The sequence below is a fragment of the Phacochoerus africanus genome, chromosome 3, assembly GCF_016906955.1.
Source record: "Phacochoerus africanus isolate WHEZ1 chromosome 3, ROS_Pafr_v1, whole genome shotgun sequence".
Lineage (NCBI taxonomy): Eukaryota > Metazoa > Chordata > Mammalia > Artiodactyla > Suidae > Phacochoerus > Phacochoerus africanus.
In genome coordinates this window covers 191,334,766-191,358,815 of record NC_062546.1, presented here as the reverse complement: position 1 = coordinate 191,358,815, position 24,050 = coordinate 191,334,766, and the positions used below count along the sequence as shown (strand labels likewise).

Sequence of the window (24,050 nt, the reverse complement as noted above, 5' to 3'; positions counted from 1 at the left end):
TCAAAAGACAGGGAATAGACGCTGGGTGGTCACAAAACCAATCAAAGGTCACTCCGTTGTGTGAGAATGTGTGAAGGAGAGGAGAGAGCCGAGAGCAGACAATTATTCAGTACCCACGTGGGGGAGGAGAAGGATTTGATGAAGGAAAGATAAGGGCTAAGGAATTGGAGGAGAGAGAAGATAAGCAAAAGAGATTCATTACCTGGGCAAAACACCAGATAATGAATGGTGAAAAACCACCGAAATTAACATCGCAAGTTATTGGTAACCTCTGAAAGGGAAGGGGAATGGAGGGAGCGAGAGGAGGAGGAGAATGGATAAGAGGACAGGGCAGAGAGTGTGGAAGAAGAGAGGCATCCAGGTTTGGTGGTAAAAGGAAGAAGAGCGAGGCTGCTGTTGGAAGGGGCCAGCATCTCATAGATCCCCAGCACCGAGGGTTTTCCATCTTCTCTCTGCAGATATAAGGAGAAAATCATCCTCAGCCCAGCACGCAGTGAGGTCTTTTCTCTGAAGCTCTTGGTGAAAAGTAGTGATGACAATGGGAAAATAAGAATTGATGCTATGGTTGAATCTGTTTCAGAAGTTACAGAAAGAGGAAATTGGGTTTACTTGAGAGCCAGCTTGAAAGGGAAATAAAAAGACTAATGCCTATTATAAGCTAAAAAAAAAAAAAAAAATCATACCAATGCAACAGTCCCAGAAACTAATTGTATAAGTGAACTGTTATAACCAGTCTCCTTTCCCCTGGTTGAAACAATCTTACGTAAGAGCATTTGCATCCATGAAGTTGGGTAATAAGTCGTCTTGTGGTGAAATGTATTTTAAACAGGGGTTAGATAGGAGAGGAGCAACCATTATTATCTTATTATAGAAACATCAGTAGCTCTTCCAGACAAAACACCATCACCCATTGGGAGCTAAGGATAGTCTTTACTTAAATACAAGGTCATACTGTTTGGGTGTATGGGGGAGTAATGGGGGTGGGGGTGGGGTTTCATCTTCTTCCAAAGCACTCAACGCTGGACCTCTTCCAAGAGAGGAAACGAGACTAAATAGATCATTTGTTTTATCCTGTTTGGGCATTTCTTGCGTTTCTCCCAACTGCGGCTTATGGACACAAAGCCAAACTCAGAGACTGGCTGGAGCTGGCTAAACTCCAGGTCACTTTTTTAAAAAAAAATTTTTTTAAGGAATCAACCATTCAAAGCTCCATCAGAGGATTAAGGCCAGCCACACAACTGAAGGACAGACTGAAATTCTGCTGTGAACGTGAAGTCATTAAAGAAAGAAGCAGGGAGGATTTGGATTTCCCAAAAAGACAGAGGTTGAGCAGGAGGGAAAAGCTGACTGAAAACGCACATCTATGAGAAATCCATCCCAACAGGGTCAAAACGCCAGAGGAACCGCTGCTTGTGGGCACTGGCTAAGGTAGGAACACAGCCCCAGTGATGGGTGTCCAAGTGCCTGGTCACTTGAAGGTCATGGAAAGCTTGGGAGATTGCTTCTGTATCCACTTGCTGGCACTGGGAAGGCCTGTCAGCAGCCACCATGCACACTCTGTAACAAGTGTTAGTTGGTATTCCCAGCATATCTCACTGGCAGAATGGGTCTTTGTCTTGAATCACTTCCCTCCGGGAGACACTCATTGGCAGTCCCATCCAATGTCCAAGGAGAAAGAAAGGCACATTAGTGGTTGGGCATAGTTTAGCATATTAGTTAACACTGCATCCTGTCTAATTTTGGAATTGACAAGTCATGTACAGCATTGCTCAAAATGTTCCTTCGACTGAGTAGAGCAGAGGCGTGAATGGCAGCCATTACAAGGTAAACAAAAGAGGTAAGTCTTAAAGACGTCTCACTGTCTTTTGTAGATGAAGAATCTGGACCCTCATTACACTCTAATTGGGAAAGGAAAACATTTTCCCCCTTAAAAAAAAACTGGTTCCATTACAACAAGAGACTGAAACCCTTTAAAATATTATTTGTTCACTTTCAAAATCTTAGAATAATTTTATGAAAAATTTAAAACTTCAAATAATTACCCAAAGTGTTTGAGACATGAATCAATGTATCAGTGTTAACATCCTGACTGTGATATTATACGGTAGATTTGCAAGATGCTACCGTTGGGGCAAAGTGGACAAAGCATACAAGGGACCTATCTGTATTATTTCCTGCAACTGCACAAGAACCTACAATTATCTCAATAAAAATATTCAATTAAAAATAAGTGAGGGTGGGAGTTCCCGCTGTGGGTCAGCAGATAAAGGACCCGACTTTGTGAGGATTCTGATTCAATCCCTGCCCTCGCTCAGTGAGTTAGTGGCGTTGCTGCAAGCTGCAGGGTAGGTCACAGATGCAGCTTGTATCCAGAGCTGCTGTGGCTGTGGTACAGGCCTCAACAGCCCTAGCCCAAGAACTTTCACATGCCATAGGTGCAGCCATTTAAAAAAGTGATGGAGAGAGAAAATGGATACTGGGAATCAGGCAGGCTTTCATCACCTGGCTTCACTCACTCTTTGGTTCTAGTTCATTTCTCCACTACGCTCCTGAATGACTCTCTTCCATTAGGAAGATGCTACTCCTAGCTTCTCAAACACACTAAAGTCAATCCCACCTCTGGGCTTTCGCCTCTAGCTTCTCCCATCCCATCTCATTCTTTCCCAGCTCCAGCACACCCTCCCAGATAGACCAAACCATGGCAGTGTTCCCAACACAATACACACCATGTTACTAGTCACTTGGCATTTGCTTACCCATCAGTCAACAAATATTCATGGAGAAATTCTTATACAGGAGTATTGGCTCCAGGCACCAGGAACCTGGTGAATTGGAAACCATGTTCAACTGGTTTCTCTCCCCTGCTTTCTGGGAGTTAAGAAGCAAGTTTAAAAAGAAAAAGTTCACATCATGATGAGGGGTATGAAGAAAGTAATGGGTTGGAGAAAGGAGGGAGAGGCTTTATCGCAAGTGGCCAGGCAAGGTTTTCTAGGGCAGGTGACAAGTGTTAGATCATGGGGAGGAAAAAAAGCATTTCAGGCAGAGGAAACAATAAGGGAAAAGGATTTGTATCCTGCTGTGTAATTGAATATGAATATTAGGCGTGAGTGCAAAGCAATGAAACTTGGGTTTTCTTTTTGTGGACTGTGTCTCCTTTTTATTTTAGGGCCAAGTCTTTCATTGCTTGTTTCCCTATATGAGAGGCTGTGAACAGCCGTCCAAGATGGCAAGTTGCTCCCATTAGTAAATGCAAGCTTAATTCAAGCGATTTACCACATTTCTTTCTCACAGCAGGGGCCACGGGCCTGCTGGTGAGGGTTCTGCCCCGTGTAAGGGCAACATAAATTATGTCATTAAGGTTGGGTACCCACAAACCTAAGTTGACGCAAAGAAGGGCTGAACACGGAAGATCTGGGTAATACAGCTGGGAGCAGGACGGTAATTTGTCGCCAGCCTCCGGGGTCTGTGCCCCTCTGTGGCGCACAACGTCCCATCAGCTGTAGTAACCGGTTGGGAAGGACTGAGTTCCCAGGACTCGGCGGGTACCTCACTCGGTCACTGCAGCCGGGAATCCAGTTGTCTGGATTCCCTTGTCTGCCTTTTGCCTAAGGCGACCAGCAGCTGCTCCTCTGTACCCCAGGCCAGAAGAAGTCCGCTCTGGGGCACCCGGCTTAGCACCTCAAGAGGTGATCTGTCTCTTCCTGGTCGCAGCCTGGCACCCTTATCTCCATCACCCGGACAGGTAGGCACTGTCCCGATGCGTCCTCCAATCTCTCCTGGGCGGGGGTGGGGGGTGGGCAGCCCAGATTACTCGCCCTGAGTCCCAGGGACGCGCCGCAAGCCCTTGGGTCCCTCCCCCTCCCACACACACACACACCCGGAACCCGGCGACCCACGTGCAGCTCCGCCCGGGCTGGCGCCGCACCTCGGGGTCTGCGCGTCTCCCGGCGCTTTCTGGGCTCAGTCCAGCGACGGGAACCTGTGGGGGGCGGCCTCGGCTGGGCGGTGGCGGGAGCGGGGGCGCCCCGGAGTGCGGGCACTGGGACGCGGCGGCCCGCAGGCACACAAAGGAGGCGGCGGGAAGGCGGGGCGGGGCGGGCCGGGGGCGGGGGCGGCAGGAAGGGGCGGGGGCCGCGCTGGCCGCGATAAAGCCCCTGCCGCCACGGCCGGCCAGCTTGCACTGTAGGGCTGCCGGGCTGCTGGGGCTGTGCAGCGTGTGCAGGCGCCGCCGCCTCTAGCCTCCGCTGTCCTTCCTCGCCGCCGCCGCCGCCGCCGCCGTTCTCCCGCCTCCGACTCCCCCGCCCCGCCGACACCCGGCTCCGGCTCCAGCCGCACCGCCCTCCGCGGCCGCCACCTGGGGATCCCGAGCCAGGGGTGGTAAGTACGGGCTGCGCGCCCCGCGGCCGATCCTGGGCGCCCGGGGCGGGAGGGGCGCGGCCGGCGCTGCCCGCCACGCCAGGGATGGTCCTGGAGCTCCGCGCGCGGCCAGCCCCGCGCTGCGACCTTGCGCCCGGCCGGGAAGCTGCAGAGCAAGCGGGGCCGGGGGCGCAAGCGTCGAAGCGGAGGAACTTTCTCAGCCTTCTCTAGCCGGGCTGCCTCGTCCAAGGCTGCGTGCGCGCCCAGCTCCCGTGCTTGGCCCGCTGGGAGCTCGAATAGGACCCGGCGGGGCGCGGAGGGGCCGCGCCGGCGGTGGCGTCCAGGTGTGCCCGCGGCCGAGAGTCCTGGGGCCGGCGTGATTGCTGCCGCTCCATCCTAGCGGGCGCCCGTGACCCTGAATCTGGGGTACCCAGGTACTCGCGGGCGTCCTCTACCCTGTACTTTGCGTGTGCGCCGCCTGTTAGGGAAAGACAAACGGACTTCCTACTTGTTGTTACTGCTGCCTGAGCAGGGTGAGGGTAACTAGTGGTTTGGGGGCGAGCCTTTAAATTGGCTTCTGGCAATGGGTTTAACCCTATAGAGCAGATCTTTGCTATTTTCAATGTTTGTAGAAATGGGAATTGCAATGGTGATTAGTGTCTACAGGTAAGGTCAAAGTACTCAGAAATTCTGAGCGGAATTAGCTGTTTAATTTGCCTACAAACTGAGCGCAGAGGGAAGGCTTCTATTACATAAGACAGCACTCCACCTTCAGGTATTATGGAAGATGCTCTCGAAGGTTTTAGTGTTTTAATGAGCGAAAAATAATCTTTGCGTGTCTCTCTTGAGAAATCTCAAATGCTGCTGTGTCTTGCTTTGACTACTTCGCCCGAGAACGTTCTTATATTTAGCATCAACATAAAAAGGTGTTTGAAGGTTTGCCTTCCTCTTTCAAGCCAGGAAGCAGTTTACTCCTCTGAACTGTTCAGGAAGAATTTACATGATAATTTTATACTTAGGAGATTTTATATGGAAAGCTGAACACAGATAAATGGGGAAAAAATGTAAGCGTTGCTAATTTGTATATCTAAAGCACACTTCAAAAACTGAAGATACTTTCAATGCTATCTGCATATCTAAATCAGTAATTATGTGCTGTTTGCAGTATTTCAGCAAAAATTGTCTTCAGCTATGCAAATGAAGGTGGTGGCCTAAATAATCTAAAGTTTCTTTCAACCCCAAATTTTGATTCTTTATTAAAATATGTTCAAAAATATTGTACAGTGCAAGGAAATTACTGAAGGTCATCAAGGTGTCATCTATCTTTTATTCTTAAAAAAAAAAAAATGAATCTAGAGTTCCTGTCGTGGCTCGAGGGAAGTGAACCTGACAAGTATCTATGAGGATGCAGGTTTCATACCTGGCTCAGTGGGTAAGGATTCACCTCAGCTGTTGAGCTCTGGTGTGGGTTGCAGATGTGGCTCAGTTCCTGCATTGCTGTGGTATAGGCCAGCAGCTGCAGCTCCAATTTGACCCCTAGCCTGGGAACCTCCATATGCCACAGGTGCAGCTCTAAAAAGCAAAAAAAAAAAAAAAAAAAAAAAAAGCTGTGCAGAAAATTTTTACTCCCATGAATTTTACTTAGTGTAATTTTCAAAGGACAGAAATGACTCAATCTCCAAAGGACATTTTCAGTTCCACATGATTAAATGGGTGATTAAATACTAGTCAGAGATTATTTGAGGTGGCAGAGTTGGAAATGAGGGGGTGACCTAGCCAGGTCCCAGCTACACCTCCCTGTGGCCATCCTCTACCACTGTCAGTCTCCCACAGCACCAGGGACTTTGGCTGTCGGGCTTTCTCTCCTCCTCTAGTTACACTGTCCTTGTGGGGGATGCCCACCACTCCTAGTTCCCTGACCATCCCAACACTGCAGTGACCTCCACCCACCGTAGCTACTGAATCCTCTGCATCCAAGTGTTGTGCTCACCCAGAGATGCTCAGCTTATGCAGCCAGGACCTTCAGTATCTCAGTATCTCCACACCACAGGCACCTTCATTCCAGGCAGCCAGCTGGTACTCCCATCACAATTCTTCAACACAAGAGACCTCTTCCCCTCCCTCCTGTCAGTTTGGCAGGTGGCCTCATGGCCCACGCTATGGCGAAAGTAGGGGTCACCAGATTGTGGTCTGTCCATGTCTTACCCCATTTCCTTCCTACAGACTTTTCCAAATGTAGCCACAACCAAGAAATTTTCTTAAGCATCTACTATGACTAGGCACTTTGCCACCTGATGTATGGTAAATATAGATCCCTGCTCTCTTGGAACTGTCATTTTTTTTTTTTTTTGCCTTTTTGAGGGCCACACCCGAAGCATATGGAGGTTCCCAGGCTAGGGGTCTAATTGGAGCTGTAGCTGCCGGCCTACACCAGGGCCCCAGCCATGCCAAATCCGAGCCAAATCTGCAAGCTACACCACAGCTCGTGGCAATATCGGACCCTTAACCCACTGAGTGAGGCCAGGGATTGAACCTGCAACCTCATGGTTCCTACTCAGATTCGTTTCTACTGCACCAGGACAGGAACTCCAGAACTGTCATTCTTTTTTTTTTTTGTCTTTTTTGTTGTTGTTGTTGTTATTGTTGTTGTTGTTGTTGCTATTTCTTGGGCCGCTCCCGCGGCATTTGCAGGTTCCCAGGCTAGGGGTTGAATCGGAGCTGTAGCCATTGGCCTACGCCAGAGCCACAGCAACGCGGGATCCGAGCTGCATCTGCAACCTACACCACAGCTCATGGCAATGCCGGATCGTTAACCCACTGAGCAAGGCCAGGGACTGAACCCGCAACCTCATGGTTCCTAGTCGGATTCGTTAACCACTGAGCCACGACGGGAATTCCAGAACTGTCATTCTTATGGGAGCACACAGACAAAAAGCAAACATAACTATGCCTGATAAAATAGGAATCAGGTAGAATAATAGAAGAAAAATTAAATTGGGTCAGGGAATCTAGAGAAGGTTAGAGAGAGAGCCTTCCTATGGCAGTGGCTCGTGTCTCTGATGAACTCTTTCCTTTTTTAATGGTGTTTTTTAAATGCTATCCCCTCCCTTGTCCCTGCGTCCCCAACTCACCTCCTGTGACCACCTGTTTCCCAGGCTTCTTAGATGAGTTAAACCTTCCCCAGGCTCCCCTTTCTTCTGAGCTCTTTGCAAGCTGGCCGGACTCTTCTCCCAAGTAGAAGACCCCACAATTCCTGAGTGTACAGTCCTGAGGATGTGCTCTGGACCTCCCTGCAGCATGGGATGCAGCGCTTTCCTCTTTTTTTTTCTTTAAGGGCTGCACCCGAAGCATATGGAGGTTCCCAGGCTAGGGGTCAAATTGGAGCTACAACTGTTGGCCTATGCCACAGCCACAGCAATGTCAGATCCTTAACCCACTGAGTGAGGCCAGCAATTGAACCTGCAACCTCATGGTTACTAGTCGGATCCGTTTCCACTGCACCACAAGGGGAACTCTCCTGTTTTGTTTTGGGTTTTTTTTTTTTGTCTTTTTAGGGCCACACCCATGGCATATATATGGAGGGTCCCAGGCTAAGGGTCAAATCCGAGCTGTAGCTGCCGGCCTACACCACAGCTCACAGCAGCCCTGGATCCCTAACCCACTGGGCGAGGCCAGGGATCGAACCCGCATTCTCATGCATGCTAGTCAGGTTTGTTAACTGCTGAGCCATGACGGGAACTCCTCTTTTTCTGATGGATGCTTTCTACTTTCCTAGTTGCCACCTCCTCCTGGTTTTCTTTTGGCCTCCCTAGCATCTCTGTTACCTCCTGGGGTGACCCAGGGCTCTGTTCTTACCCCTCTTCTGCTCTGCATGGAGGGTTTGAGTTACCATGTTCCCAGAGCTTCCACTTTCACCCATACAAAATCGAGTCCCAGATTAATATCCCTAGCTAGTGACTTACAGTTGAGTGGGCTGCTCCACACCCTTTAGGTGGAAAACCCCCCAATAAATCCAGAGCTGATCGTCGTTCTTATCATCCACCCTGTGCCTCTTTCATCCTTAGCCACACTTTGTCCCTCTGTTTTGGTGGTGGCTCCACCATTCACCAAGGTGCTAAAGCAGGACTCCTCCAGCACCCCTACATCCACACCGTCACCAAGTCCCCTTGCTGTGAAATCCCATAAATTTCCACTCTAGTCACAGTGGCCCTGCCCTGCTTTAGAGATCGAAGGTGGCAAAATGGTGGCCGGTGCACCATTGTCAGCTGGCAGATGTGGTGTTGGCCCGAACAAAGTATGCAAAAATCAGCTTAATATTTAGGAACGTTAAGCTACTTGGATTTAGAGCCTCTTTTAAAAACCAGGAGGCCTGGAACAGGAGACCTGCATTCCCACATGGCAGCACCTGGTGGACACAAGGCTACCAGGGCCCAGTTGTGTTGGAGAGTGCATGCTATCTGGTCCCTGGGCCAGTGCTCCTCATTTACAGTGGCTTCCTGGCATCCACAGTCTTCTGAGCTAGCCACCATAGGCTGGGGGCTGTCAGCAGCCTGTGACTCCTTGGTGGCTGACTGCACCATCTCCTGCCTGGTCTCTTGCATGAGTTTGCACCCCTTTCAAACCATCATCCACATTGCTGCTGGGGCTACTTACCTCAAGCCCCCCAAACCCAAATCTGCTTGTGACCCTCCTAATAAAAACTCAGTGTCTGCCTCTTGACTTGGGGACAGATCTCAACTCTGAAGCAGTAGCTGCGTTTTTGTCACAAGTTAGGTATCTCAGATTGAGAGATAAGCTTTCTCTTGACTTTTTAAGATGTTGTACCTGCATTTCTCAAAATGTTCTTTTTTTTTTTTTTTTTGGCATATGGAAGTTTCCAGGCCAGGGATCAAATTCAAGCTGCAGCTGCGTTCTATGCCACAGCCATGGCAACACCTAGTCCTTAACCTCCTGTGCCACAGCAGGAACTTCTCAAAATGCTTTTGGACCTCTGTAAGGAGGGTAACACATAATTCTAATGTGGTCTCACCTGTATAGAGATTCGATCTCTGCTGTTTATAAACCATTTCCTAAGACCTTGCCACCCTCCTGCCGCCTCAGCCACTCTGGGCAGAGATGGGGCAGGATGGATTCCACGTCTTCAGGCATGACCTGACCCAGGAGACCCCAGCCCTTAGAATGTGGTGGACCCCACTTCACATGGTGCCCAGAGTCATACAGTGTGTTCCCAAGGTCACTCAGCTGCCCTTGGGCAGTCCTGACCCAGACTCCTCAGCACTCAGCAAGGGAACTTTCCATAGTGTTCTACTCTCCTCACCAGCGACACCCCAGGCTGCTGGCCATTTTTAATGACCCAACAAAGTCCACACTTTCTCCAGCCCTTTCCCGCCTCCCTGCCTTGTACCCTTCCCCAAACCGTATTTTCTTGCAAAACTGATCTTCCTGCAGAGTTTTCACACCATGGTGCTGCCTTTGCCCCTTCGCTTTGGCTCCTGTTGGACCTCTGCCTGGAATTCTCTTTCTCCATCTTCCGCAGTCATTATCAAGACTCAAGTCTAGGCAAGACACCTATTCTAGAATGTCTTTCTCGAAGATCAGTATCCCCCAATCCTCAATGGCACACATGTGGTAGACACCCAGCGGATGCCTCTCTGATAGCAACAGAGCAACAGAGCAACAGGCTCCACCCACCAGATTCATAAGTGCTGTGAGGTTGTGCCTATATTCTGGTTTCATCTGCACAAGCAGTGGTGCATGACCCAGAGGCATTTAATGGATGTTAAACTAAACCATATTCATATTTTTCATAAGTTTGCCACATGCTTTATGAAAGAGTGCTTGTCTTTTCGGCTTAGAGAGGAGCATTTAATATATATCTTCACACTGAAAAAAAAAAAATCTTTGATCAACCCTGTCTTCTAAGACGGAACATTGGTTAGGAAAAAAGTGGAATTTTAATACAGAAGTGCTTCTGTGTCTGTGTTCTCGTCAGTTACCCTCATCTGAACCCTTTTTGGCTTTTTTCCGTCTTCCTTGAAGTCCACTGGCTGTGCTCTGTATTTCACGGTTTGTACAAGGTAGGAGAATGCCTTTGGGTTTATTTCCATTAACCTTCCCAGTCATGGTGATGCATGCCTTCTTGCTGACCCTTGTTTTTTCTTTTTGTCTTTTTTTCTTTCTTTCTTTTTTGGCTGCCCTATGGCATATGGAGTTCCTGGGCCAGGGTCAGATCTGAGCTGCAGCTGCAACAACATCGCATCCTTTAACCCACTGTGCCAGGCCAGGGATCAAACCTGCGTCCTGGCACTGCAGAGATGCCCCCGATCCTGTTGTGGCACAGCAGGAACTCCATTTTGTCTGTTTTTTAAAAAAAGAAAAAATTTTTCTAGGGTAGTGTTTTGGCTAATGTCTTAAGCCAGGTTTGGTGGGAAAAGCCTTGGGTTGGGACAGGGTCTGTGACTGTGCCGCAAACAATTTGTATAGTTGACCATCTAGAAGTTAATTTCCTTGTCAATGGGTATGTTGAAATAATGATCTCAAAGGTGTTTTATTAAAAAAAAAAACAAAAAAAAACCGAACTTCTTGGCTTATTTTTCTTTCTGATCCAGCTTTCTCTACATATCAAGCCTAGATGAAAGTTCTTAAATGGATTGTTTTGTTTACCTACATGAAATTCTCTGTCTTTTAAACCTAAGAAATCATTCACTTTGGCTCTTTAGGCCTCAGAAATAGCATTGAGGTCCAACACGAAGATTTAGTTTTTATTCCTACTTAGAGGCATTTATAAAAACATTAAATAAACTGGGTCCCTTATACTTGGATCTTCTTCGTAGACCACTGTCTCCATCCATAAATGTGCCCGTCTTCTCTTCCCAAAACCATCTTTCCTCATGAGTACATGGCAGGCCTGCTCTGAAAATCAATACTGGGTTTTAAAAAAATACCCTTAGGTGTGGCATGGAGTCAAATGCAATAAACTATATCTTCAGGTTATTTCTTATCTGTAAGTTCACAATTTGTCCAAGAACACTGAAAGACTAGGGCAATTTTATTTCTCTTTTGAGAAATGCTACCTTTCACCCAACAGGCCAAGGCTATTTACACAGTAAATGATTCTCCCCTTATTCTGCTTTTAGATTTCTAGGTCTGGATATAAGCCCAGTCCAGAGAAGCTGGCGTTCCTTCTGTGACTCTTTTTGTGCATGTGGATGGCCACTGAGTCTAAGTAGTCCTCTATTTGTAATTCCATTCATGCATTTTGAGAAATATTTCATCCCCATTGCATCCTTCATTTCCTCCAAAAGTTGGGGTGGACACCCAAATTCAAGATCAGATCAGGAACACTGCATGCCCCTGCTTCAGTCTGACCTCAGATTTTGCCCTTTGCCTCAGAAGATAATTGAAGAACTGGAATCCACTGTGCCTTTCTGTTTTTATCAGTTCATTCTTGGGAGAAAGATAATGTGGAAGAGTTTTCATGTAAAATGGAAAAAAAAAAATACTATGAAAAAACAGAAAGGAGTTCCTGTAGTGACGACAAATCTTGGTAAACGTGCTCTGTTTTGTTTTTGTAATGCCTTCACCCATCTCCCAGCAGTGAAAACTCTGGCAACCTGGGGAATTTCTCTTACATACTAAAAATAGCATCGGTGATCTCCCCACCCCCACTCCTCTCCTCCTTTAGTGCCCACTAATACAACTATAGCAAAACTAACTGCTTGTTTTTGGCCTAAGTTTTTATGGGCCAAATCTTGAAATTGGTGTGATATGTGAGAAAGTTAACACCAAATAAGAATCCCATTGGCAAATGAAGATGATTGCAGGTGAAAATAGATTTTTCTTTGAAGAAAATCTTCATAGGTAGTGGCAGCGTTTGCATCTTCACTAAAAAACAATTTTTTTCTTTTTTTAACTAAGGAATCTACTTAAGAAGAATCTACTTCTATTGAGGATGTGGTCACTGATGGGATTATATCAGCTGGAACCAGAGAATAAGGGCCTTGGAGCTCTCCCCTCTCCTCTGTCTCATGTCTCTAAACCATGACAGCAAGTAGCTTCAGGATTCCCTTCCTACAGCCTCTTGATCAAATAGGAAAGACAGTTTCCTGGCAGTTGCAGTGGGTCATCCTAGGGAGGCACTCTGATTGGCTCAAGTTGGGTCATGTGCCTTTGCCTGGACCAATGCTGTGGTCAGGGGAATGGGATGCTGTGATTGGCCAAAGTCTGAGTCACATGTTCCAGCCTGCGGCAGGGGAGGAGGGAGAATTGAGAGGGGTGTGCTGCACAGGCAAGTTACCCCAACTGCCATTGGTATTTGTTTTCACTTGTAGAGGCTCTGCGTTATCTCCTCCAGGCTCTTGCCTACTTCTAGGACTGATACTAATAGTGTCCCATTGGGACAGTTGTGGAGAAGAGTGTGGAGCAGGCCAGGTGTCCATGGTTATTCATAAAACATGTGTGAGTCTGTGCCAGAGCCTGAACTCAGGTCTGTAAATATGTGAGCTATGAGCTGGTACTATGAACTTTCAAAGATTTATCAATTTATCAAAGATTTCAGTCTTCAATATTTATAAACTCTCAAAAAGAAACTCCTGTCAATCAATAGGCCTCCTTTCAATAGATGCCTCCTGTCTTCTCACTTTGCTGTATGACCTCCATCAGTAAGACAACCAAAACATGGAGATGGAAAAAGACTAATATTTTTGTGCTATATTTGAAGTAATGTTTTTATGCCTTTTTGGCCTTGTTATTCCTTAGACACTTGTTTTTTGTTTTTTGTTTTTTCTGGGACTTGAACTCTAAAATTAGTACTGACCTTTGGATTGAAAAGGTAGAGTGGCATGGTCATACTTGTAAATCAACTATACTTTAATTTAAAAAAAAATTTCTAAAAGATAAAAATTAAAAAAATAAATTAAAACTTGGAAACTGGAAAGAAAGAAATGAAGAGAAAAAGAAAGAAAAGGTAGAGTGCATATACCCACAGTCCAAGGGAACAGAGTCTGAGGCTCAGCTGGATAAATCTCAACCAAAGAACAAGTGCGACATTTTTAAGAGATAGCTGATTGAACTCCACAAATGTGTAGAGACTTAGAACACTGAGAATTAACTTTTTATAGTTTTTTAAAAATTTTAAACATTTTTATAAATGTTACTGGAGTATAGTTGACTTACAGAGTTGTATTAGTTTCAGGTATACAGCAAAGTGAATCATTATACATATATCCATTCCTTTTCAGATGTTTTTTTTTTCTGATAAAGGTGATTATACAATATTGAGTAGATTTTCCAGCACTATATTGTAGGTCCTTGTTACCTATCTATTTTATATGTAATAGTGTGTATATGTCAATCCCAGCCCTTGATTTCATCCCCTTTCAAGTTTCCCTTTTATAGCTTTTAGAGCTTTTTAGATTTAATTTTAAGGTCTGTCACATCTAATGGTAGTGTCCTCCTTTTCTTCCTCCTCTTCTTCTGCCTCCTCCCCTTCCTCCTTCCCCCTTTCCTTAGTATAGTGTAGTAATTAAGAGTATGGAGGATATAGAGACCAACAGACTTTGATCTGAATCTAGATTGTATCAGTTACTAGCTGGAGGCCAGGAGGCCAAAGCCAATGTACTAAACTTCTCTAGGCCTCAGTTTTTTCATCTGTGAGTTGGGCATGAAGATAACCACATCTTAAGTGTTGTGAGGATGAGGGGGAGAGTATGCTTTTTTGGAGTTCCCATTGTGGTTCAGCAGGTTAAGAACCTGGTGTAGTGTCCGTGAGGATGCAGGTTTGATCCTTGGCCTGGCTCAGTGGCTTAAGGATCTGGTCTTGCTGCAATCTGCAGCATAGGTCACAGATGTGACTCAGATCCAGCGTTGCTGTGGCTGCGGCATAGGCCAGCAGTTGCAGCTCTGATTTGACCCCTAGCCTGGGAACTTCTATAAGCTGCAGGTGCAGCCATAAAAAAAATAGAGTAAAACATTAAAAAAGTTTAAAAAGTGTGTGCTTTAGATGCTTACCACAGGGACCAGAATGGAGCTGACTGCCAGGGCATGTGGTGCTAGTGGGGTTCTATTTGTCACAGTAGTCCAGGCGAACATTTAACTCTGGTGGGACCTGTCTTTTCATTGTGTCTTTGACCTGGTGAATGAGTGACTTGCTGTATGTGTTTGCACACTTTCTTCCCAGACCCCTTTCCTGAGAAACTCTTCAGTGGGCAGTATTCCCAGAGATCAGCTGGTCGTCTGTCCTTTCTGCAGGCTTCCAGCTCTTCCAGGACTGTCCATGGAGCAAAGGATGGCTGATGCATGAAATAATCTCCCTTTATTTACATGAGAAAATGTAAGCAGCTCTGTGACCAGGAGGTCTTTCTGGGGGCCCATTGCAGGCCAGCTCTGTCAGGCTGGGTGCCGCTGTGTTGTTGTTTTGTATCTTAGTTATGAAGAATGAATAAATGCCTTTGCGGTAGGAAAGAAAATCTATTGGGTTTAGTATTTAGATCTTTGCAAGTGTGACAGCTAGAATCTTCTCTTTTTGTTCTTGTTTTTCTGACTGAGAAGTCATGCTACTGTATCCAGTGGGGTCCATATACGCAGAAATAACCATTTTAAACACATGCTGAACGTATTTAAAACACGTGGCCGTTTAACTATGACTTCATTCCTTCAATATACAAAAGAGTCCTGTGAATGCTGGATTAACCTCTGCCAACATTCCTAGAATGGAAATGTATTTTCTGCTGCCGTTAATATGATTTTTAAAGGATTTTGCTGGCAAACAGCCATTTGGCATTTTATACAGCACCCAGTATATGCCCACACCTGAGCTGTTGCTCGGACAGTGGGATGGGGGATGCCAATGAGATTCTGTGCGATGACTTCATTATAAAGAGAGTTTTCTTTTTAAGGGTGTGGATTTTCTCTTTGAAATTAATTTGGCCAATAGACTCATATCATCTCTTGCCCATCCTGTGTTCATTTCTTAATGACCTGTTAATTAAATTAGCAACTTGGAAGACTGGCTAGAGATGCCGACATAGTCCTAGTGAATCAGTTCTTGTGCAGCAAGGTGCTAATCATACAGATGTGAATTAATTCAGCAATTACTGAAAACAGAGTTGTTCCCATGCATGTATACCACTTACTAGTCCAGAATTTTTTTACGTACATAGTGGCAAATTTTTGCTTTTCTCTTACTCTCTGCCTGTGTTCTAGTTAGGTGTGTCTTTTCTGCCTCATTAGAAAACCTCAAGGATTTTGTGGTCTCTTATTTTTCTGGGCTCTTCCCACCATACCTGACAGAGGGGAGCCCAAATGATGCTTGAAAGGGGAGAACAAAGTGAAAGATCATTGGCTCATCAGCGTGTCAAATGTTCTTAGGCACATTGGATACATGATCTTATTGAATCTAAACAGCTCTTGTAGGGTAGAACTGAGTCCCAAAAACTGAGATTCAGGTGAGTGGAGCATCCTTCTGAGATCCCTGCCCATCAGATGGTCACTGCAGGTCTGGGTGTCCCACAGTGGAGACTTTTGATTCTGAAACATCGTTTTCAGCAAACAACTGAGGCAAAACAGTGGTTGCGGAGTAACAATGCAGGAACCCACAGACCATTGCTAGATGGAAGCCTAATCGGGGAGACACATGAACCTGGGTTTAAATGCCTGCTCTGCACTTAGTAACTGTTTTGTGGCCACAAAAAAATGCGTTCCCCCCCATCCCCCCCCCCCCCCACCAACCCCATGCTCCATTTTCAAAGCTAAAGAGGGAGGGAATGAGGGGCAGCTTTCTCTCTCTTTTTCCAACAGAGAGAGACCGTGTGGTCCCCATGTTCCAGACAGGGGACTAGGAAGTACTGTGACTTAGGTCACTTGGCAGGCCAGAGGTCCTCCTGTGGATGAGGAACTCAGAGGCTCCAGGAGGGTGGGAAAGGTGGGCACATGACAGGCTGTGTCCAGGTCTTGGTTTTCTCCCATGTGAATGGAGGGCTTTGATGCCCAGCTTTCCAGGAGCCCAAGAGGCTCAGCCTCGCTGATGCTGAAGCCCTTATACCTAAGACTTTCTTAGACATCAGTCACTATTAACCCTGTGTGTGTGTGTGTGTGCGTGCGTGTGTGTGCACGCATATGAGATGTAAGTCTGTGCAAACGTGAAGTGTTGGCTCATAGCCAGTAAGCGCAAATATCCAGACAGCCTCATGGGTAATGCAAGCCTTTTTTAAAGGATTTTGCTGGCAAACAGCCATTTGGCATTTTATACAGCACCCAGTATATGCCCACACCTGAGCTGTTGCTCGGACAGTGGGATGGGGGATGCCAATGAGATTCTGTGCGATGACTTCATTATAAAGAGAGTTTTCTTTTTAAGGGTGTGGATTTTCTCTTTGAAATTAATTTGGCCAATAGACTCATATCATCTCTTGCCCATCCTGTGTTCATTTCTTAATGACCTGTTAATTAAATTAGCAACTTGGAAGACTGGCTAGAGATGCCGACATAGTCCTAGTGAATCAGTTCTTGTGCAGCAAGGTGCTAATCATACAGATGTGAATTAATTCAGCAATTACTGAAAACAGAGTTGTTCCCATGCATGTATACCACTTACTAGTCCAGAATTTTTTTACGTACATAGTGGCAAATTTTTGCTTTTCTCTTACTCTCTGCCTGTGTTCTAGTTAGGTGTGTCTTTTCTGCCTCATTAGAAAACCTCAAGGATTTTGTGGTCTCTTATTTTTCTGGGCTCTTCCCACCATACCTGACAGAGGGGAGCCCAAATGATGCTTGAAAGGGGAGAACAAAGTGAAAGATCATTGGCTCATCAGCGTGTCAAATGTTCTTAGGCACATTGGATACATGATCTTATTGAATCTAAACAGCTCTTGTAGGGTAGAACTGAGTCCCAAAAACTGAGATTCAGGTGAGTGGAGCATCCTTCTGAGATCCCTGCCCATCAGATGGTCACTGCAGGTCTGGGTGTCCCACAGTGGAGACTTTTGATTCTGAAACATCGTTTTCAGCAAACAACTGAGGCAAAACAGTGGTTGCGGAGTAACAATGCAGGAACCCACAGACCATTGCTAGATGGAAGCCTAATCGGGGAGACACATGAACCTGGGTTTAAATGCCTGCTCTGCACTTAGTAACTGTTTTGTGGCCACAAAAAAATGCGTTCCCCCCCCCCCCCCCCCCCCCCCACCAACCCCATGCTCCATTTCAAAGCTAAAGAGGGAGGGAATGAGGGGCAGCTTTCTCTCTCTTTTTCCAACAGAGAGAGACCGTGTGGTCCCCATGTTCCAGACAGGGGACTAGGAAGTACTGTGACTTAGGTCACTTGGCAGGCCAGAGGTCCTCCTGTGGATGAGGAACTCAGAGGCTCCAGGAGGGTGGGAAAGGTGGGCACATGACAGGCTGTGTCCAGGTCTTGGTTTTCTCCCATGTGAATGGAGGGCTTTGATGCCCAGCTTTCCAGGAGCCCAAGAGGCTCAGCCTCGCTGATGCTGAAGCCCTTATACCTAAGACTTTCTTAGACATCAGTCACTATTAACCCTGTGTGTGTGTGTGTGTGCGTGCGTGTGTGTGCACGCATATGAGATGTAAGTCTGTGCAAACGTGAAGTGTTGGCTCATAGCCAGTAAGCGCAAATATCCAGACAGCCTCATGGGTAATGCAAGCCTTCTTTGTCCTTTCATGTTATTCTTCACAAAATCCTTTTTGCCATAAATTTGGTGAAATTGCTGTTGACCGAGTTGGCTGTTCAGTCTCTCACAGGCTCTCTTTGGCTAAATACATGGAGGTAAGTCCTCCGGGGGGGAGAGATCAGAACGCTTAAAAAAGATGACAGTTTTTTTTTTTTGTCTTTTTGTTGTTGTTGTTGTTGTTGTTGTTGCTATTTCTTGGGCCGCTCCCGCGGCATATGGAGGTTCCCAGGCTAGGGGTTGAATCGGAGCTGTAGCCACCGGCCTACGCCAGAACCACAGCAACGCGGGATCCGAGCCGCATCTGCAGCCTACACCACAGCTCACGGCAACGCCGGATCATTAACCCACTGAGCAAGGGCAGGGACCGAACCCACAACCTCATGGTTCCTAGTCGGATTCGTTAACCACTGCGCCACGACGGGAACTCCAAAGATGACAGTTTTAGTGCACAACTTTGGAAAGGTTGAAACATTACGTGCCAGTAGCTTTTATTAATGTTAATTAAATACTCAGGACTACAAAACATGGGAGTGACCAAAACTGCAGTAAGGCCTGCTGCCTTAATGAGTCACTGAAAGGCACTACAATGTCGAATTTTCACTGTGAAAAAGAGAGTATCATAGTTTAAAAACTGTGTGCATGACTAAGACGTGAAAAATTTACTTGAAATTGTCCCTCAGGGAAAGAAGGAGTTGCTGTATGTTAGGGTTCTTACACAATCTTCCATTTTACAAAGGTCCTGATATGTTTATGGGTCAGAGTTCACCAGAAGCACGGGATGGACAAGCCTCATAAGAACATGTGGAAAAGGCACATTAGCCTGAAATCCCCCTTTTCAATATTTATTATGAATGCTTGCAAAAGATCGCGTGATAAAACAGGATTTAACAAGGAGGCAAAGGAATCCAATACAGACTTAGTCATCATTCTTGAGGTCATCACTTCGCAGTCACCAGATGTTGAGTGTGATATTGGATAAGGTCATGCTAGTTGCTATAACAAACATACTCGAGCATGTGCCATGGCTCAAACATGATGGAAGGTTATTCCCTACTTGCTTAAAGGCCAAAATGGGGGCGTCAGTTTCCAGCCTGGTGATTCAGTGCCCCAGCCTCTTTCCATTGAATGGCTTCACTTGAGTTAGCAGGTGGATTCCAAGAGCATGACGCCTGTCAACATCAAGCTGGTGGAAACAGAAAAGGTCATGGCAGATTGCATATGGCGGGTCTTGATGGGCCAGGCTGAGAGTAGCATACATCACTTCAGTTCCTATTCTGACTGCCACCTACAGCACAGGCTCCAGCCCTGTGTTCAGAGAAGAGGGAGTGGGTTTACTGAGGAGGTAGCTGCTCTGGCAAGTGAAATTTTATCAAGACCATGAAGGGTCGCTTTAAAGAGTAATGCCATCAGTAATATGCTGCAAGGATCACAGATATATTTTTACCTTTGAGGGCCCCTGTTCTGATGCTCTAGGAAGGGCTTCTCATGGCTCGGGATCGATTTTTCCATGACAGTGTCACACAGAGATTTGGCAAGTGTGGTATCACAGGCAACTTGGAAGGAAAGTGGGTGATGTGCTCAGGAAAATTGTTAGATGACTCAAAAAGTGACGACAGGCACGAAGACAATGTCTGGGGAAGCTCTGGATTAAATTGCTTCCCGGAAGGTGGAAATGGAAAGAAAGGTTCTATTTCTAAATCACCAATGCATGTGATTGCACTTATTAGTCTAAAGTTTATTTAATAGTCACGTCAACCAAAATTTGGGCAGGCTGGGGAAGAAGTGTTGGGATCTTCTTATTGGGAAAGAGGGCTGTCTTTTTGGCGAGACACCCTTTATTCAAACACACATGGCATTTAGAAGGTAAAAAAATAGACTTTTATGCTGGAAGAAGGGGCACGTCTTGCAGTGTGGGAGAGGGTTGTCAGATGCGCTGAAGCACCCATCTGCATCCCGGAGCAGAGGGCGCGGCAAAGCTCAGGGATGGGTCCAGCACCAGACCTGAGCTCTGACCATGGGAATAAAAGAGAACCCAGAGCGACTGGACAAGGGGGAGGTAGGAGACGGGAGCATTCTCTTCTCTCTGTGGGAGAAACCTCTGGCAACGTCCATCTCGAGGTGGTGGGCATATCCTTATGGTCTCTCTCCTCTTTCTTGCTGTGTGACGTGAGGTAGATGATCCACTTCTCTGCATCCCTGTGACCTTAACCGTGTCCCGAAGGGCAAGATCGAGTAAGGTGGTGTGTGCAAAGGGCTGTGTACACAGGAAGAGCTTTATAAAAGCCCTCCTCCCATCTCCGTGCAGCTACTTACCAGCTCCACTGCGGGTGAATGTCATCTCCATAACTGACTCTGAGAAGTAGGGGAGACACTTGCCCCCCATAAAAGGTGACTTCATGACAAAAAGAAGCTCAGCTTCCTCAGTGCGGTATCTTACAGCAGAAGTTAGACAAAAGTGAAAAGAACCTTCATTAAAGTCATTGTTTTTTGGTTTTTTTCGTCGTTTTGAGGGCCACACCAGCAGCATATGGAGGTTCCCAGGCTAGGGGTCGAATTGGAGCTGTAGCTGCCAGCCTACATCAGAGCCACAGCAACTCCATATCCAAGCCGTGTCTGCGACCAGCACCACAGTTCATGGCAACGCTGGATCCTTAACCCACTGAGCGAGGCCAGGGATCGAACCCGCAACCTCATGGTTCCTAGTTGGATTCATCTCTGCTGCACCATGATGGAAACTCTGGGATTTTTAATTTCAGAAATCATTGTTCTACCTTAGCTTCGGTTTTTTGTTTTGTTTTCTTTTCTTTTCATGCTGCACCTGCAGCATATGGAAGTTGCCGGGCTAGGGGTCAAATCAGAGCTGCACCTGAGGCCTACACCACAGCCACAGCAACACAGGATCCAAGCCTCATCTGCAACCTACATCAAAGCTTTCGGCAACCCCTGATCCTTTAACCCACTGAGGGAGGCCAGGGATTGAACCTGCATTCTCACGGATGCTTAACCCACTGAGCCACAGTGGGCACTCCTTTTTTTTTTTTTTTTTTTCTTTTCTTTTTTTTTAAACCTTAACTTTGGATGGGGGGGAGGTATCAAGGCTAGTCCTTTGAGGAAAAGTTCTGTGGGATTAAGAGCTGTCATATCACTTCTCAGGACGGTGTCTCATGGGATCCTCCAAAAAAAACCCGCCTGTGCTGCAGGAGTGGGGGAGGGAGGTTATCATTGATTTTATAGATGAGGAAGGCTGAGTCACAGAGCAGGTATGTGATTTATCGCATACAGGCAGGCCTGGGACTAGACAACAGGCTCATTCCATAATCTTGTCAAAGTGGACACAGGTTTCTTCTGGAAAGTAGCTGAACAGCTCCCCTCCCCCCACCAGATCCCTGCAGAAGGTGTCAATGGGGACCTTAACGTGAGAAATTAAGTCAGGCTAAAGGAGGAACCTTGGTGTCTGGGTGACTAAAGCCATGTTTGAAATCGGGCTTCCTATCACTTCTTTTTTTTTTTTTTTTTTTTAACGCTACAAACAAGTGAAGTGTATTCTGGAAATGTAAGCATATCCCTTCTGATGGTTTCTAAGCTTTGCCAAACTTCAGTTGGATGGTTGCTTGGTTGGATGGTTGCTTGCCAGGGGAGAAAAACATGTAAATATAGAGTGGTCATCTTCTTGACTATTCCTTTGGAATTTTATTTGTTTACAAGCTCATCTTGCCGCCTTTTGGAGGATTTTCTCTAGGCCATTGAAGTTCGAATCTGTCAAGGCTAGAAGTGTTTGTATTCTTGTGGAAACACAGCTCTTTTAAATCCATTGTTTTAAAAGTCACTTGGAGCATTAAAAACCTCAGGTCATCAATTCCTAGTGTGAAAATTTAGGAGTGATTGGGGCTTCAGGCAAGCAATATCGACTTAAATGTGTAGAGCACTTTAAGAGAGCATTTGATTGTACATCTTAAAACAAGGAATGCAAATTGAAATTCCTCCTGGGTGCTTTAACTCATGCATTATATGTGCAGTATTTTCAATTAGCTGCAGAAAAAAAGTACATTTGAGTGTGGGTCTGTTTTTACAGCTGGGAATTGCTCTGAGAACACAATTGACTATTTCATACAGGTGAGATTTATTTAAATGACTCATGGGGCATTTGCAATTTAACCCATAATTGAAAATACTGTTGCAATGTGGCAGGTAAAAGTAGGAAGTCATTTTGCATTCCTGAGGAGGTACTCCCAGCTCAGTAGAGGGAGGTAGACAGGAAGTGAAAACTGAGTTGAGGTTCTCTCCTTCACATTTCATTCCCCGGCTGTGCCTTGCCAGGGAAAGAAAGAGAACGCTCTGCTGCCAGAGGATGCCATGGTACGGTGCTCTTAGCAAAGACCCAAAAGTTCTCTTGTTTCTCTCTCCTGTTTTCATGTACCGGACACATGTGGAAGACCAAATCAGAGGTGCAGAGCCCCATCCTTCTCCCAACTCTCTGCTTCCCCACTGTTCTTTGCCTCGTGTTTCACATGAGCCATCACATTGATACAGAAAGCTTGGTCGACTCTCTTAGGATGGACCAACCAGCCCTGCCGTATCGGCTCATAATTGTTCCTGGGGATTCGGAATGCATGTTTCCACAGAAATGATGTTGCCAACGGTGGTTAGGCAAATAACACTGTGTCAAAATGCATTCTTGCTCCTGTGATTCAGCCAGAACATGGGTTAATTAGGCATTTTGTGGGCAGAATTAAAGTCTTAATCACCGGCTTTTAATTTTTCTCTGGATCAGTGGTTGTCAACCAGGGGCAGCCCCCCCCCCCCCGCCACCAAGAACATTAGTCAACATCTACAGACATTTGATTCTCACAACTGGGTGAGTGATGCTACTGGCATCTGGTGGGTAGAGGCCAGTGGTACTGCTAAGCATCCTACAATCCACAAGGCAGCTCCTACCACACAGAACTATTAAGTCCCAATGTCCATAGTGCCAAAGTTGTGAGACCCTGCTCTAGAATTTCCTATTTAAAAAAAAAAAGAAAAGAAAGAAATGACTTCCCAAAATTCTTTAGATCACAGCCCACTTGTAAGACGCTGCCTTCTATAACGGACATCAGTACGTGAGGTGAATCCCGGTGACTGCCGAAGCCCTGGCATCTTCATGGATGCCTTGGTTAGGCAGAGCACCTTGGTGTCCTGTGTGCCATGTTGGATGCTGGCGAAGCATGGAGAAAAGGTCCCTGCCCTTCCCAAAGGCACAGAGAGACAGAGAGGTGACAAATGTCATCAGAAGGGGCATGAATATGGAGGCCAAGGGCTGCAAAGAGCCTGGCAGGGTCTGTGAACTGCCAGGGGGAAAGTAGCTATAGAAGGAAGCCAGATCCAGACTGGGGACTGGGCTGATCAGATTGTAGGCTGTGGGAGGGTAAGAGCTCAGAAAAGCCATTGCAGGTTGGATGCAGGTCTTGGCGCTGAGCGTCAGGGTCCGCCTCCCCTATCAGCCTGGTCACTGGGCAGTGCACACAGGGGGTTGGGTGTAGGAAATGCACGTCCTTTTCCAGGAATGCCAGTGGTTCAGTGGGCACAAAGGAGGCAGAAAGAATAGACGTTCACGAACCATCTGGGAAGCAGAAAGACGGAGCTTGATGGTTAAATGTGGGCAGGGTGAGGGTGGAGGATGACTCCCAGCCTTACTGCTGAGATTCTTGGGTGGACGTGGAGCTGCACCCACTCAGATGGAGAAACTGGGGGAACAGCACATTCAGAGAGGAGAAGTACTTTTTCCTCCCATTGTAGAATTTCTAAGAAAATGGATATCGGGACTTGTTTATGTCTTTCCACCCAGTGTTTCTTTAGACTCTGTTCTGTTAGCCAGAATCTCAGCTATTTCTCCTGGATTACTGTGTCTTCCTTCCAGTTACCATCGTGAGAGTGAAACTGACAGCAGAACCGGGATTGGGACTTGAATCCCCATGCCAGCACTCAAACCCAGCCTAAACCTAGATTGGGACTCGAACCCACGGTTTTTAA

The 24,050-nt window shown here is 46.5% G+C and overlaps 1 protein-coding gene across 1 annotated transcript in view; it reads left to right on the top strand.

The window, feature by feature from the left end:
* The first annotated feature begins 4,169 nt into the window (after positions 1-4,169).
* Positions 4,170-24,050, top strand: part of SERPINE2 (serpin family E member 2) — a 68,224-nt gene continuing 48,343 nt past the window's right edge. Inside the window, exon 1 of the mRNA XM_047773638.1 lies at positions 4,170-4,377. The gene's annotated coding sequence lies outside the window, so the exon portion shown is untranslated. The remainder of the gene's footprint in view (positions 4,378-24,050) is intronic.